This window comes from Monodelphis domestica, chromosome 1, assembly GCF_027887165.1.
Source record: "Monodelphis domestica isolate mMonDom1 chromosome 1, mMonDom1.pri, whole genome shotgun sequence".
NCBI lineage: Eukaryota > Metazoa > Chordata > Mammalia > Didelphimorphia > Didelphidae > Monodelphis > Monodelphis domestica.
In genome coordinates this window covers 599,683,982-599,699,505 of record NC_077227.1, presented here as the reverse complement: position 1 = coordinate 599,699,505, position 15,524 = coordinate 599,683,982, and the positions used below count along the sequence as shown (strand labels likewise).

The window sequence follows — 15,524 nt, the reverse complement described above, 5'->3', positions numbered from 1 at the left end:
GCTCAAGAAGCAGAGTTGGTCGCATTAAAGCAAGCATGTCTTCTGACTGATGGTAAAAGAGCAAATGTGTACCCAGACTCTCATTACTCATTTTCAGTGTGTCATGCTACAGGAAAGATCTGGAAACAATGAGGTTTTATTACTGCATCGGGAAAACCAATTGCTCATGCAGAAATAATAACTGAGTTGTTGGATGCTATCCAGAAGCCTAAACAGCTAGCAGTAATCCATTGTAGAAGTCATACTAATAGAAGAGATTCAGTTGCTAAAGGAAACATAGAGCTGATATAACTGCTAAATTTGCTGCCAGAAATGCCCCAGTGTATGTTATGAATGTATCGACTATAGGATCTGGTGATCTAGAAAAAGCTTATGTACACTCAGAAATACAAAAATGGAAGGAGAAGTTTGGAGCAAGAAAAGAACATGGTATATGGTTGACAGATACTGGAAAGCCACTGTTACCAAAAGACCTGTATACCTATTTGGTTCAAGCCATTCACACAAAAAGTCATTTTGATACTCAAGCTATAATCAACACCATAAAGAGACAATGGGTTGCTCCTGGAATAAGTACTGTAGCAAATAAGATCTGCTCAAGCTGTTCTGTTTGCCAAAAATTCAATCAAGGGGCATTCAGACAGAAAGGTTTAGGTGGTAGACCTTTAGCATATTTTCCATTTGAGAGTCTGCAGATTGATTACATCAGCATACCAAAAGCTGGAAGATACAAGTTTTGCTTGGTAATTGTTGATAAATTAACAAAATGGCCTGAAACTTTTCTATCAAATGCAAATACAGCTAGCTTTGTGGTGAAAGTGTTGATTAAGGAAATTATACCTAGATTTGGAGTACCATTAACAATAGACTCTGATAAAGGATCACATTTTACTCAAGATATCCTGAAAAGAGTCTATGAAAATCTAGGAATAACACCAAAATATCATATGCCTTATCCTCCACAAAGTTCAGGGCAAATTGAGCATGTAAATTAGGAAATAAAGACTATGGTGGGGAAGCTCTGTGCTAAAACTCATCTCAAATGGCCAGAGATTCTTCCCATAGCTTTGTTTTATGAAAGCAAGAAAAGATTTATATAAATATCATCCTATGAGATGCTCTTTGGACATGCTCTATTACAAGCAAAAACTTGTAAGACCGTCTATGCATCTCTCTTAGGAGGAGATTGTCAACTTGCTTCTTCCTTAAGTGCTTTACCACAAAGACTAAAAGAATTACATGCTATGGAAGTATTCATTCAAACTGGTCCTTTGGATTATTCTCTTCATAATTATGAACCAGGAGATATGGTATACATAAAAATTTTTGCTAAAACATCAGCAACACAAGAAAGTTGGTTAGGTCCTTACACTATTTTGTTAGTTTCTCCATCTTCAGTAAAAGTTTTAGGTAGAAATTCCTGGTATCATTGTTCACATATAAAATTAGCACATTGTTTAAATAATGAAATATGTAAATAATGAAAATGTACAAATCAACGAAGAAAATGAAGAAGAGATTGCAGAAAAATAGAATCATCAGTCAAATTGAGTCTGCAGTCAAAAATCAATATCAGTAAGGAGAGGACCATTCCTGTAGAAAAGGATAGAAGAAGACAATGCAGATGATGAGGAAAATTCAGGAATTAATGGACATTGACTAAAAACTGAAAATTTATTAATCTAAAAGACTTTGTGAAATGTGCAATGAAGAGGATTACAGGATAAATGAACTAATGAATTGATACTTTGAAGTAATGTATTATAGTACAAATAACAGCATTTATTCACATTCAAACTCAAATATATTTACTACTATGGAATTGCAGAAGAATCTTCAAAGAGGAGGTGAGAAGAGAAAGAAAAATCCTAAGTAGGGGTAAGTATGTTGCATACAACAGTAACATAACTCTTACATAACAGTAACACTGACATTTAAATAGCAAAACAACATGACATAGCAACAGTAACAACATAATAAAATATAAACACAAAACATAAACTTGGTTAGGTAACATTGAATCACTACTTGAATGAGTGAAACAATGTATAGTTCGAGTATTAACAGTGTTATGATTAGCTACAGATATGTTATTTACTAACAAAATATAGTTACATACTTAGATTTAGTTTAGGTATAGAAATTTGGTTAGGCTGAAGTATTTTGAAGATAGGGATTAGTTAGGTAGAAATAAGAAAGATAAGAAAATCAGATACTGACTTGCACCACATCATACATTAAACAACAAAAACAACATATGACATCACATATCAAACAAAATTGTAAATAAATATGTAAGTATATGTAAGTAAGGTGTATAATAGAATTGTAAATTAATTGTATCATAGTATATATGTAAAATATGTATAAACATGAAGTGTACATAAGTGTATATATGTGCATATGTATAGCTTACATATATATTATATGTATGTAAATCATGTACATAAATCACTTATGTTTCATGTTAAATGTATTTGCATAAGTGAATTTAATGTTTGGTTTCATTTGCTATGTAAAACTTATGCAATGTTGTATTTACTGTAATTTTCAAAATTTTTCTCTAAGTTTAATGTTAATGTACTGCAATAGTAGTACAATTTGCTGTATTGGCTGATAAGAGTGTTTTAAGTTTGATGTTTGCATGAAAATTGTGTTCATCTTTTTTATGTTCTTTGCTGTTTTGATTTTGCTTCTGTTTGACATTTGTACTTGTTTATTATTTAATTCATTTTCCTTTTCCTTTTTCCTTGTTAAAATTCCCTAGAATAGGTTAGTATTAGTTAAAGTAAGACAGTTGAGTGTAGATTGTTATTTTAGGTAGATTTCTTAGTTTAGGTCATTGGTAAGTATTTTAGATTGTGCACAAATACAAAAATAGTGTTTCCAACATGATTTTTCATTCATGCAAAAGCGGGGGGAGGGGGGGATGTGATGAAGAATGAACGGTTTGCAAAAAACTGAAAGGTGCAAAGATCAGAGTGAGTGATTGACAGGAACATGTGAGTAAAAGTCACATGGGAGCCTAAGGCTGGAGATCTGGGATAAGACTCTATGCCCCAATGGTCAAACATCTCTCCTGAAGGACCTTGGAAAAACAGGTATTCTACTTCTTCTAACACCAGCTAAAGAAGGAAATCTTTGAATCTACATGCTGGCAGCTTGAGGAAAAGAAGATTGAAGGCATACATCCCTTCTGAAGATCCTGGCCTTTTGATTGGACTCCTTGTGTGTGGTGAAAATCACTGTTTAGCTTAGAAAGATGGTTTTTGATAGTTTATAGACATTAGATCTTAAGATAACTAGTATAATTTTCTCCTAAAACCCCTGTTCCTTCCTCCCCTCCCCAACCAATAAATCTGAATTATTTATATATTCCCTCTTGTTCTTTCCTCACCAAATTCCCAACATAACAGGGTTAAGTGACTTGCTCAGGGTCACATAGCTAGAAGTGCTTGGGATGAAATTTGAACCCAGGTCCTCCAGATTCCAGGTCTGGCATTCTATCCACTAGGCCACCTAGCTGCCCCAGTGAATGTATTGTTATCTCCACAGAAATAAAATTAAGTTTAAATGATTTGCTAAATATAAAATAAAATATACATAATTTATAAATAAAAAAATAATAAGTTAAGGAGACAGATGGGTGGCTTGGTGGATTGAGAGCCAGACCTAGAGATGGGAGGTCCTAGGTTCAGATCTGACCTCAGACATTTCCTAGCTGTATGACCCTGGGCAAGTCCCTTGCTCCCCACTATCTAGCCCTTACTGCTCTTCTGCCTTAGAACCAATACACAGTAGTGATTCTAAGACAAATGGTAAGGGTTTAAAAAAATTAAAATTAAAAAAAAAAGTTAAATGGCATAGCTAATCAGGACAAAAGTAGAATTTGAACCCAGGTCTCCTGACTTCCAGTGGAGTGCTCTATTCAATATACTATGTTGTCTCCCTGCCTGTGAGGACCCCAAAATGTGAGCTTCTTAATGATTCTTTCTTAGGGCAACAAAGCTGATGTCTCTTGTCCTGTGTTTAAACTGTTAGCATGGGAGCCTGCTCAAATAACAGCATTACTAGAGGCAGAAGGGACCTTAAAAATAGCAAAATCAGAGATTTAGAGCCACAAGGGATTAGAGATGAATGAATGGAAGAGTGACTGAGCATTTATTAAGGGTTTACTATGTAGGAGGTACTAGCCTTGGCACTGGGAAAATAAATACAAATATAAGAGACACTTACCCTCAAGGCAAATGTGATAACATGCAAAGTTTTGTAAATCTTGAAATTCTATTAAAATTGTAGCAATCATCAAGGACCTTCTGTTCCAAAAAAGAGAGGCGCCCAGATCCCAATAAATGGGAATAGTAATTCCCTTAGACTGGTCCATCATTCAAATTCCATCATGTTTCTGTATTTTTACAACAATGTTCATATTTTACATAATTCTAATTTAAACTAGTGCCTTTTTTAATACATGGCACGACTTTAGAGGATTCATTATTCTCACCAATCAGGACCTAGTTGTACAGGGAAGTGGTGGCCAAGGAAGTGTGTCTTGGTCTGTAAAATTACAGGACTGGAGAAGGGAACAACAGAGCAGTCAGTCAGTCACCAGACAGGCCTTGCCAGGAGCAATGGCAGGATTCATTCAGTTTCAGCTTCTATTGGACTTTAAGAGCAGAGGCTACTTTAGGCTTTTCTTTGTGTTTCCACAGCATAGCAAGTGTTCAACACATAGTAGGTGTTTAATAAATGTAGCTGAATGAGGAAAAACTGTGGGAATAGAAACTCAGAAGAAAAACAACTGCTTGATCACATGGGTTGATGGGGATAGGATTGGGGATGTAGACTCTAAACGATCACCCTAGTGTAAACATCAATAATATGGAAATAGGTCTTGATCAATGACACATGTAAAACCCAGTGGAATTGTGTGTTGGCTATGGGAGGGGGTGGGAAGAGGGGAGAGAAAGAGCATGAATCGTGTAACCATGGAAAAATAGTCTAAATTAATTAATTAAATAAAATTTTCCAAATTTAAACTAAATAAATGTAGATGAATGACTGATGAAAGCAGGAGGTGGAAGGTGGTGAGGCTGGGGAATAAACAAGCAGGCATGGAGCAGAAAGGAGAGGAGAGAAGTCGAGTATAAGTTCATTTTCAGGGCAAAAACTTGCCAGAGTGAAAAACCAAAGTTAAAGAGACATAGTGAGGTCTCAATAATCAGAATTAAATTATCTAATTCTCCCCTCATTTTGCAAATGAGGAAATGGGCCCAGAGAGGGGAAGTTGTTGTCATTCAAGTCCAACACTTTATGACCCCATTTGGGTTTTCTTGGCAAAAATACTGGAATGTTTTATCATTTCCTTCTTCAGCTCATTTTGCAAATGAGGAAACTGAGGTAAATGAGGTTAAATGACTTGCTCAGGGTCACACAATAAGTGTCTGAGTCTGGATTTGAACTCAGTTCTTCCCAGCTTTATCCATTGTACCACCTAGATGTCCAAAGTCGAACAAACAATAAATAACAGACAGGATTCAAACTAGATTTTCTGATTCCAAATCTAATATAGCACTGTTTGATCCATGAAATTGCCTCTCACAAAGAGAATTCATGCTTGTACCACCATAAAAATGTACTTTGCTGTCCCCTAAAGTTCCCTCCCCCATGTCTCAATTTGCCAGTTCCTTTCAAGCCCAGTTCACAGGAGGCATTCTGTCATAACTGCTGCCAAGCTCATTAGGGGACATGTTCATTCTAACAAAATAAGCGCCAGCACTTGTGAAACGACGGATGTGGCAGTGACAACAGCTCCCGTATGTATTGTCCAATGTGCAGTCAGACCTGCGCTTTTGCTGATTGGGATGTTTTCTCCAGTGATGACAATCACCTGCTCCTCTTGTCCAGCCCCTCCTGTAAGGCTGCCAAATGTGGTTGGAGACAACTGTAAAATTTCACAATACGTTTCTATCCATCATCCCCTCATTTAAGCTTCACAGCAGCCCTATCAGCTTGGAGAGGCAGTGAGGAGACGAGCAAGCTAACGGGCATGGACAGGTTGTGGGGTTTCAGTGTATTTTTTGAAACCCTCTAAGGCAGAAGGGCAAGGGCCAGCCAGGGAAATGGGGCTACGTGACAGCTTGGAACTGTCTGGTTTTATGTATTTTTAAAGAGGAAACTATACTCTAGCACTCCTGACCCACCCACCCATCCACTCTAGAACAGTCTCTCCCACATACCATAGCCCCAACTTAGTTTGCTACTAATTGCCCATCTACCCAGTACTGTTAAAGATTTAACCACTAGGCTCCCCAGGAGGGAAATATACCACAACACAGTTTTAGGTTTTATGGGCACTATGAACATTTTCTCCATCACTTTTTAAACATCTAGATAATCAACAAAACAACACATCAAGCTCTGATTTGTATTATTTGCAGTTTCCAAGCTATAAAGGCTTACAATGAAAATTTAACAATCAGCTCTCTCCTTGGTTCAAGCTGACTCCAACAAACCCCTAACTTACTTCCGCTGCTTTTTTATACGACAGGCTATTCAAAGCCAAAGAAGGAAAGAAAAAAACTCATCTGTTATGACAGCAAAGACAGTGCCAGCAAAGACAGTGCCTTTGGAAATCCTTCTAGGAGACAAGTAAATCATCCAACCCAAGATCCTCATCTTTTACTTGGGGAAACTGAGGACAAGAGAGATGAAGCAAAGTCAACTAGTGAATTAATGGTAGAGCTGGGACTAGAAGCTTAGGACTGAGAGTTAAGGAAATTTGAATTTGACTTCACTTTACCACTAATTTGTTGTCTGACCTTGAGCAAGTCATTGCTTGGGGTGTCTGTCTTCTCATCTATAAAGTGAAGTAGACTAACTGAATTCTAAAGGATGTTCCAACTCTAAGTCCCATGATTCTCTGTACCCTACAACTTACAGCTTTAGATGGGCAGATGGACTAAGCCCCACAAAAAAGAGATACAGGAAACTGAGCCAAATATTATCACTATATTCTAAACTCCTACCTTATGTGTAAGGCCAATCCTGGACAAAGAAAGAAGGGTTTTATAGGATAAAATCATTGTTCTTGAGTTCACAGGGGGTGTTATTGCTATTGTTTGACTTTTGTTTTCAGAGACAATGACATCTCAATTTTCAATGATTTCCTGCAGTGATGTCTTGCCTCACGAGCAAATTGGATTTAGGGACAGCTAGGTGACTCAATAGGTAGAATGATGGGCCTGGAGGCAGGAGGATGAGGGTTCTAATCTGGCCTCAGACATTTCCTAACTATATGACTCTGCACAAGTCACTTAATCCCAATTGCCTAGCCCCTTGGTGATAAACCTATGGCATGTGTGCCAGAGGGGCACTCAGAGCTCTCTCTTGTGGCATTTAAAAGAGTGGGAGTCATAAACTGTGAGAGTTAAAATAGTTGAGGTTGTAAATTGTAGTGAGTAAAATAGTGGAAGATATAAATTGTAGTAGATATAAGAGTGGGTGAGTAAATTGTGACCGCAGAAAATATGTTTTCACTACAGTGTCTTGTTTTAAATCAAATATAAGGTGGTCACCAGGGAAATATTCCCAATTATGAATATACCCAAGTCAACTGGGTTTTATAGAGAATTTAATTAATAATACAATGAGGAATCAAAGAAAGAGAGAAAGAGAGAAAAAAAGGAAATAAATGAGAAAAGAATAGGCCGGCCCAGGCAGCCCTGGCCAACCCAGGCCTAAGCCCTTAAAGAAAAGATCAGTCAGTCCTTAATCACTCACCATAAGATCTGTTTAAGCAAGGATTCAGGGGGACAGAGTCTCCCCAGAGGGAGTTCGAGACAGAGTCAGCCTCCCTTGAGAGACCTCCTTAGAGATTGTCCTTCTCTCAACAACCTCCTTAGAGACTCTTTGTCAAGAGCCTGGGTATATCTCCTTTTCAACAGCCTGTCCTTTTCTTACATAGGGGGTTTTCTCCTATGTCACCTCCCCTAAGTTCTTCCATCTACCAATCACAGTAAACATTTTCCAAAGGACAGCCCATTCTGAATTCACACCTGAGTAGACTATCCTTTTAGTAATCCACACCTGAGTAGGCTAGAATCTGAGTAAGTTTTTTCCTCTTTGCTCCTTGTAAGTTCACAAGTTGGCTGACCTTTATAGGTACTTAGCACCCCTTTGTATTAATTCTAAAAATAGGCATGGCTTAAGTATGGGTGGAGTAGAGGTCTTCACATTTCTGATCTAAGTAGAGTTCTCACATTTTAGATCTAAGTAGCTTCACTGTTTAAAATGGGGAATAGTCCCAATAGGGAATTGTTCCAATGGAGAATTCCCCAATGGGGAAATTTTTAACATTCACAATGAGAAATTTCAAGATTCACACTCTGTGGGCACACTTGCCATCACCCCAGCACAAAGGTCACCAGATTTAATTACTAGAAAGCCCAAGGGATGTGGGGCCAGGGTGCTCCCTACCCCCTCTCCATGAGCACATGAGGATATCACTCCCCCCTCTAAAAGGTTCAATATCACTGGCCCAGCCCTTACCATTTGTTGGTCTTGCAACTGATACTTGTATGAATTCTAAGAAAAAAAGTAAGGGTTTTTTTTTTTAAGTGAATTGGATTGAAGTGAGGCAAAAGTTGTCAGCCTCACTTTCTCTTCCAGAGTCACCAAAGTCCAGTGGCAGGACAAAAGTTAGGATGACGGGCAATGGTCCAGGGTGCAGTGAATGACCCTGGCTTCTTTGATGTCTAACTAAGCTCTAGGATCTTCACAGCACTTGCTTCCATTGTCTTCATGGTCACTGGAACAAATTGTTCTCATGTGACCATTCCACCAGGGGAAATCTTCCCGTGCTTGGGGTAGACACCCCACTAACTCACCAATGAGTCTGTGGCCCATGGGACATCCTCAACTTGACTTAGCCCATCTTCCAAGAAAGTTTTACCAGGGTGCAGCCACTCACTGTACATGGTACAGTTTCTTGGAGCCACAGGTGAGAGCTGGGCAAAAGATAGACACCCAGGGTGGATGAGCAGCCCTGAAAAGAACTCAGCAAGCCCTCCTGCCAGAGATGCTAGTCTTCCCTTAACACTCATTATACCCTAAAAGGATGTATAGAAAAGGTAGAGACATAAAAAGATCAATGGCAATTGATGTATGAGATATATATTGAGATATATCTTAATACATGGGGTATATATGTGTGCATATAAATATTTGTGTGTGTGTGTATGTATATATAGTCACACATACTGGTAAAAGGATCAGACCCCAAATTGCAGCCAAGAGCCTATATTTAGTCCTGGGTTCCCAGAACTGCCTCAAAACTTGAGGGCTAATCACAGCATCAGCCAGGCAAGACGGCAGAAGAGAGAGCTGGTCCTGGAGTTGGGCAGATGTAGGCACCTGCCTTGCTTCTGCTGAATATTGGTGTAACTCTGGGACAGGCGCTTCACCTCCTTGTGTCCTAAGACCAGGAGTTGCAAAACAGACCTTTTTTAGTTGAATCTGCCTCCATGGGAATTCCCTAAATCAATACATTCACAGGTCTACTAAAACCAAAACATCCCAAATCATAGGATGGGAGATTCCGAGCAGGACAGGACTTGAAGGGATGGCTGAGTGCCCTCCCTCTCATTTGATGTATGCAGAAACTGAGACGGAGAAACGTCGAGCAACTTGCTCACCGTCACACAGATAATGTATTAATACAACCCTTTAAGATTTGCAAAGTGATTTATATACAGTATCTCACTGGATCCATACAACGGGCCCAGGAGGAAGATGCTCTTCTTGTCCTCCTTTTACAAAGTGAAGAAATCAAGGCTAAGAAGTTAAACGATTCGTACAGGTAATATGTAACTGAGGCAGTATTTGAACCCAAGATCTCTGACTGTTATCAAATGAAATAATATTTATAAAGCATTTAGTACATGAAGCCTGACATATATCAGGCACTTGAGTGCTGACTTTCTTCCTCTTTCTCTCCCTTCCCTTCCCCCCTCACTCCAAAAACCGGTTTCTTTCCTCTGGAGCATGTGGCCTCTCTGGTCCAGAAGCTTGCTGTGCTAAGTTTTGTTTCATTTCCTACAAACGTTTGAGTGGCCAAAGCATAGCGACCGGTTTCTTTACCCAATGGCAGTATGTTGACATCTTCCCAGGATGCTCAGCAGGCATAAACACCGGTAAACAATGTTTGCTGAGGAACTAAACAAACAAACAAAACCCTGGCTCTCATCCAGTCTCTTCTTTAGAGATGTTGCCACTAACTCTTGGATTAGACTCCCTTGCCCGGGTGATGCCCCCTGGGCTCCCTCAAACAAGGTGGCTGGGCTATGGACATAACTACCACTGTCCAATTCACCAACTCAGGGTGAGAAGAGAAAAAAAGATGGTCTCAAATGAACCTTTAAAGAAGTTTCAGCTGAGGAGAGGCCTCAGTCCTCAGAACATAAGATCCTATGATGGGGTGCCAGAGATGGTGGGGCATCAGCCCCTGCTCACCATCAGAGGAGGGAGGAGGAAAACATCAGATGAGGAAAGAGTTCACCTAAGGGTGGAAGGTAGGAGTCCCAACTCTTTATTTTAGTTGACAAACTCAATTTTATTTCAATCCAATGAAAGAATATGAGAATTACGGGGGGGTGGGTCTTAAATTTTGTCACCTAAGGGCAAAGCACTGATCCTTACACCCAGTTACAGCTCTGAGTTGGAAAAAAACAGACTCTGAAGAAAACGGGGTGTGCAGGATATTTGACCCAGATTCTCTTTTATACACCTGCTGCGTGTCCTTTGGCACATCATCTCATATCTCTGTGCCTCAACTTTTCCACCTGCAGGAGGATTTGGACTAAATGGCCTTGAATCTCTCTTCTAGATCTTGGCCCTTCTGTTTGTTCTTGTTTTTTGTTTTTTAAACCCTTACCTTCCGTCTTAGAATCAGTACTGTGTATTGGTTCTGAGGCAGAAGAGTGGTAAGGGCTAAGCAATGGGGGTCAAGTGACTTGCCCAGGATCACACAGCTAGAAAGTGTCTGGGGTCAAATTTGAACTCAAGACCTCCCATCCCTTCAGTTTTATGGTTTAAAATGTCCTAGGAGATGAAAACCTACAGCAGGCTGCCACGAGCCTCAGGCTTGTTAGGTGTGGGAAGCCCAAGTGAATATGTATGTAAGGCCAATCAGCACCCCTGCTTTCCTATATGGCCCAATATTGGGGAGTGGGGATGAAGGTAGAAGGTTTAGGAAAGAAACTGAGCCAGAGCCTAGCAACAGGGAAATCCCTGGGAAGATTCCCCCAGAGGAATGTAAGGTCCTTGAGGAGAGGGATGGTTTTTTGTTTTGTTTTTGTTTTATCACCAGCCGGAACATAATGATTAATAAAGACCTACTGAACTGAACTGGATTGGGGCTCTGCATGCTGACCTTCTTCCTACTTCCCCTTCCCCCATGGGAACAGTAATGGCTGCCCTCTTTTTATCAAAGCTCTCTTTGTAATGTCAAAATGGGTTTTGCCTAGCCCAGTGCCTGGCACATAGGAGTGTTCGATACATGTTTACTGACTGACTGAATTCAATTCTAGAAGCTTTTGTTAAAGGGCTTACTTTGTTAAGGGCCAAGCAGCCAGGTGGTATAGTGAATAGGGTGATTGAGCCTGGGGCCAGGAAGACCTGAGTTCAAATCCAACCTCAGACACTTACTAGCTGTGTGACTCTGGGCAAATCACTTACTGTATTTGCCAAAGCTTCCTCATCCATAAAATGAGCTACAGAAGGAAATGGCAGACCATTCTGCTATCCTTGCCTAGAAAACTCCAAAAGGAGTCACAAAGAGTCAGATGTGACTGAGAATGAGTCATGTCCCAAATAGCGTGATAGGCAATAGACAAACTACGACAAAAATAAGAGCAACCTCTGTTCTCAAGGAGTTTATGTCCTATCAGACTCCGTTTTGACCTTCCCATTTTCTCATACTCATGAAAGTAGACAAGAGTCTTAGCTACCACTGGGCCTCGGTTCCTCATCTACAAATGAAAGGGTTACACTAGATGCCTCCTCAGAGTCCTCCCAGCTCTGGATCTATGATCCCATGAGGGATATACAGATAGACTCACCTAATGTCACTGATCCATGAGGACAGCTCCAAGAATTCTTCTAACCTCCATGAGTAACTACATCTGGCTTACCCACAAATGGCATATTCAAAAGTAAATCCAATTTACTTACCCCAGAGCTATCAACTAGAGCATCCAATTTCCTTCTTTCCCTTCCATATAAAACCAAGGGTATATTGGTAAATGTTTTAACAACCAGACCTCGAGGTGGGAGGGTATGTCCAACACGCTTTTAAGTTTAATCTGAATTATTAACATCATATTCATCACTTTTTATGATCTGGATAAATCAACAGATCAATAAGCCAAGCTGATTTATAGTATTTGCTTATACCAGAAGTATAAATGCTCATGCTGAAAATGTAACAATTGGCTCTCTCAGTAGGTTCCAGCTCAACTTTGAATAAAATGAATCTGATTCTGAGCATCTTCTGGTCATCCAGAACCAGGAAGTGGCCTAGATCAAGCTGTTGTACCCTGAAGCATCAGTTCTTCAAATAAGGGGACTAAGAGTAACCCCAAAGTAAAGGCATACATCTTGTATCCATTAGATTGTAAGACCATTATGAGAAAGAATGCGCTCCACATTCAGAGAAAGAAGTGTGGGAGCAGAAACACAGAAAAAAAACAACTGCTTGATCACATGGGCCAATGGGGATATGATTGGGGATGTAGACTCTAAATGATCAACCTAGTGCAAGTATCAATAATATGGAAATGGGTTTTGATCAAAGACACATGTAAAACCCAGTAGGGGAGGGGGTTAGGGGGAGGAAAGGAAAAGAACATGAATCTTGTAACCATGGAAGAATATTCTAAATTAACTAAATAAAAAAAATTTTAAAGATGAAAAACATAAGGGGGGGGGAAGGGTGTAAGTCCTTAAGGGTAGAGACTGTCTTTTGTCTCTTTTTATATCCCCTGAGCTTAGCACAATGCCCGGCACATATTAGGTACTTAACAAATGTTTGTTTATTGACTGAATATACCCTGAATTAAGAAAAAATTATTGATATCTTTGTTTTTACATCAGCTTCACTTCCAAAGACTACCCCGTGACCTCCCCAGAAAGCCATCCCTTGTGACAAAGAATACAAAAGAGAAAGAGCAGTTGGGTGAAACTAAACAACATAAATAACCAAGCCAGTCAATAGGAAAAAAAAAATGTTACATGCTCGAAATCCTCCCCTACCTTTTCAAAGAAGGGAGGGAGGAGTATTCTTCAGACACAAGCATGATTATTATAATTAAACATTTTCAGGATTTTTCATTATTTTCATTTCCTTTTATATTGATGTAATCATAGCATTCAGTCTTCCTGGTTCTATTTACTAAACTTTTTTTAAAACCTTTACCTTCTGTCTTAGAATCAATATACTAAGTATTGGTTCCAAGGCAGAAAAATGGTAAGGGCTAGGCAATGGGGGTAAAGGGACTTGACCAGGGTCACACAGCTGGGAAGTGTCTGAGGCTAGATTTGAACTCAGAACCTCCCATCTCTAGGCCTGGCTCTCAATCCACTGAGCCACCCAGCTGCCCTACTACTTACTAAACTTCACATCGGCTCATATGACTTTTCATTTTTCTCTACTTCTCCATATTCTTTGTTTCTTATGGCATAAAAATAATAATCCATTACAATGACATTTATTTAGTTGTTTCCCTATCGATGGGAAGTCTTATACCCTTCTTAAATGAGTATTTACACTCATTTATTTATTATCCATGATCCCCATAGTAAGGTCAACTCTCCTCTGACACTGCCTCCATCCTGGTACTTCTCACCTCACATGCTCTGCCAACCCCAGTTCTCTTCCTGCTTCAATCCACCCTCTGCTCCACTGCCAAACTCTGTTCCACTCCATTTCCAGGCACAGTCTGGCCATGTTTTCCCCAAAAACTTCCCTGGCAGTCTGTCACCTCCTAGATCAAATTTGGTTTGTAGAGCCCTCTCTAACTTCCCCCACCAATTTTTTTAAAGACCCTTAGTTTCTGCCTTAAAACTATTGGTTCTAAGGCAGAAGAGTGGTAAATGCTACACAAGTGGGGTTTAAGTGATTTTGCCCAGGGTTACCCAGCTAGGAAGTATCTGGGATTTATCTAGGAAGTGTCTGAGGCTAAATTTGAACCCAGGACCTTCTGCCTCTAGACCTGGTGCTTTCTCACCACCTAGCCACCTTTACCAACTTGTTCATTCTCCTTATGCTTCACAGCCCTTGCTATTCCTCACACAGAACACTCCATCTCCTGACTCCAGGTATTTTCATCAGCCGCCTCTAATGCATGAAATTCTCCCTCCTCCTCCTCCTCCTCTTCATCCCCTGGCTTCCTTCAAGTCACAACTAAAATCCCACTTGCAACAGGAACTCTTTCTCAGTTCCTCTTAATTTTAATCAGATTAGACTTTAAGGAAACAAGGTGAGGAGGGAGAGGAAGTTGTTTTATAGTGCTCTGGGTGTCGGGGCTCCTGAGCCTTCCCTCTGCTGATTATTTAACTTGTTCACAGAACTGTTTGCAGGTTGTCCCTCCTCTTCCCTCCTTCCCCACCATCAGATCATGAGTTCTTTGACCTTTCTTTGCAGCCCCAGAATTTAGCGCAGTTACTGGCACTGAACACACGTTTATCAATCCACTGACCATGTGAAAGGTTGCCTGTGGTTTTTAGAATCCAGCTTCTAAGGAGCTGCCCGGCTCTTCATGCAGGGCAAGAGAGCCAAATAGACCATGGAAAGCTTGGCACCGGGAAGTCTCTGAACAAGATCTCTGTACAGTGATAAAGGCCCAGTGAATGGGACAGACAACCCACTGGCCAACAGGAAAGTGGAGAATGGACTGAACATCTCATGGACTTAGTGGACTTCAAGGTCCCAGGTTTCTACCTGAGGCCTATGTTGGCCAGGCTGACCCTCTGCTCACTAAGGATTTCAGAGTCTCCGTTCCTTAACATGAATGATGTGATAAAGGCGGAGAATGATGTCACCAGTGGTCACATGGTGAGTCAGTGGTTGAGCTGGTAAAGGGAACTCAGGAAGTGGATAAAATCTGATCCAGGAGACAGATTCAGAGGCCACTTGAGGTAACCATTGAGGAGTAATTCATGTTCCCCCTCTCTGACTCAGGTAGCCCAGCAAGCTCATAAAGTGCTCTGGAATCCTCAGCCAAAGGGCACCAGAGTAGGAGATTGCAGGCTAAGGTTTAGAGAATATCTTTGCTGGAGCTAGGAGGAGTAGGTGGGTAGAGAAACTAACTATGGAATGTGTAGTTGCTCAGTCGTTTCAGTTACGTCTGATTCTTCACCATCCCATTTGGAGTTTTCTTGGCAAACATACTGAACTGGTATACAATTCCCTTCTTTTAGCTCCTTTTGCAGATGAGGAAACTGAGGCCAACAGGGTTAAGTGACTT

At 40.2% G+C, this 15,524-nt stretch overlaps 1 protein-coding gene across 1 annotated transcript in view; it reads right to left on the bottom strand.

The window, feature by feature from the left end:
- The window catches only part of DUSP2 (dual specificity phosphatase 2), a 53,927-nt gene extending 38,909 nt beyond the window's left edge, over positions 1–15,018 (bottom strand). The window contains exon 1 of the mRNA XM_056813741.1: positions 14,757–15,018. The gene's annotated coding sequence lies outside the window, so the exon portion shown is untranslated. The remainder of the gene's footprint in view (positions 1–14,756) is intronic.
- Between the last annotated feature and the right edge of the window lie 506 nt (positions 15,019–15,524).